Genomic DNA, 2,147 nt, shown 5'->3' on the forward strand with positions numbered 1-2,147 from the left:
ATTCTTCTCCTTCTTGTATGCCTATGATTTGTAAGTTTGGTCTTTTTATGGTGTCACACACTTCCTGCATATTCCATTCTTGTGGTTTCTTAAATTTTTCATAATCTTTGCTTGAGTGGTCTAATTCCTCCACTTTATCTTCCAGTCTTGATACTCTGTTTTCCATTTCATTCATCCTATTGGTGAGGCTTTCTCCTGTCATTTAAATTGGCTTACTGAGTGTTTCACTTCTTCATTTCAGCCTGAGCATATTTCAATATTTCTAACTCTTTTATGAGTTCATTCAGAAGTTTATCCCTGTCTTCCTTTAGTTCTTTGATTTCTTTGTGTGTTCTTTAAATTCACTGAATTCTTTTATCATGTTTATAATTGTTCTTTCAAGTTCCATGTCCTGCATTATCTCTAGGGGGTTCTCATTGTACTCCTCTAGAGGACTATTGGTATTTGGTGGGATATGTTATTTTGGTTCTTCATGATATATTTTTTTTTCTCTATGATTTTGACCTGTCAATTTCTTTTGTAGTTTCTGATTCTTGTGTGAGACTCAAGCCTTCAAGTTTAGGTCCGTTTCTTTTTGTAAACTTTATGTGTCTTTGTGGTTTACTTTTTGGGCATGAAAAGCTGGTTCCTCTAAGCTTCTGGTTCTCTCTTTTGATTTTATATTTGAGTGGCCAGATTGCTTTTGTCTTCAGGAGTTCCCACAGAAGCCCAAGTCAGATGAGGATCAGATGCTCTCAGGCTTTCTCCCAAGGTCTGGATCCCTCCAGGAAAGATTTTGGCCTCAGAAATTTGGGGGTTGGACTGGCCTGGGAGACTGGCCCAGGAAAGACGCTGGTCTAGGGCAGTTGGTGGCCATGCCACCCAGAGATGCAAAGGAAGATGGGGCGGGAAGCCGTCCCAATGGCTCCTGAGGACTTCACTGAGGAGCTGGGTTGGTCTGGTTGCAAAGGATCAGGAAGAGGAAAGGTCAGCCCCTGAATCCAGTAAAGTAGAGGGAGGTGAGGGTGGGGCGAGGTCCAGAGTGCTCCTGGGTACTGGAGAAGCTAGTGTGTTCGTTTGGATGCAAAGGATCAGGAAGCAGTGGTGGTTCCCCTGGTGTCTGGGGTGCCAAGACAAGGAATGGGACAGGGCCCAGGCTAGGAGGAGAGAAGGGTTGGGGAGATGGGAGGGTGAATGTGGCTGGAGGAGTCAAGGCGAGGAAGGCGTGATCGACTTACCCAGGGGAGAGCTGTTGTTTTTTGAGATGAAGTCTCACTATGTAACCCAGACTGGCTTCAAACTCAGGTGGATCCTTCTGTTCAGCCTCCTGAGTACTGGTGTTACAACTGTGAACTACTAAGCCTCATCAAAAACTCTGTTTGAATTTTACTTTGTTGAGATCACGTAGTTCTGTGAGCTTAAAGTTTCTTGTGCATGGAGGTTCATGTCGCTACCCATTTCTATGAGTTAGTTTTCTGTTGCTGTGATTAAAGTACTGTGACGAAAAACAATTTAAGAAAGAAAGGGTTTATTTTGGCTTACAGTTCCAGAGGGATAAAGTTCCTCATGACAGGGAAGTCAAGAAACTAAGAGCTTGAGGCCAGCTTGGCTGCCAGGAAGCAGTGTGATCACATTTCATCAGAGAGAGAGAGAGAGAGAGAGAGAGAGAGAGAGAGAGAGAGAGACTGAGTATTGGGTCCAGGCTATAAAACCTCAAAACCGGCGCTGGAGAGATAGCTCAGAGGTTTAGAGCACTGACTGCTCTTGCAGAGGATCTAGGTTCAATTCCCAGCACGCACATGATGGCTGTGAACCATCCTTAACTCCAGTTCCAGGGGAACCCGAAGCTCTCTCCTGACCTCCGCAGCATTGCAGGATATGGGTGCACTCACATACATGCACGTAATACACTCATGCACATAAAATAAAAATAATAGGGGCTGGAGAGATGTTTCAGTGGTTGAGAGCACTGAATACCCTTGCAGAGGCCCCGGGTTCAATTCCCAGCACCCACATGATGGCTGCAAACCATTCTTAACTCCAGTTCCAGGGGAATCTGAAACCCTCTTCTGACCTCTGAGGCACTGCATGACATTGGTGCACTCACATACATGCAGGCAATACACTCATACACATAAAATAAAAATAATAAAATATTTAAAAAAATA

The sequence above is a fragment of the Nannospalax galili genome, unplaced genomic scaffold (assembly GCF_000622305.1).
Source record: "Nannospalax galili isolate Female #2095 unplaced genomic scaffold, S.galili_v1.0 scaffold1379, whole genome shotgun sequence".
In the NCBI taxonomy this organism is placed as follows: Eukaryota; Metazoa; Chordata; class Mammalia; order Rodentia; family Spalacidae; genus Nannospalax; species Nannospalax galili.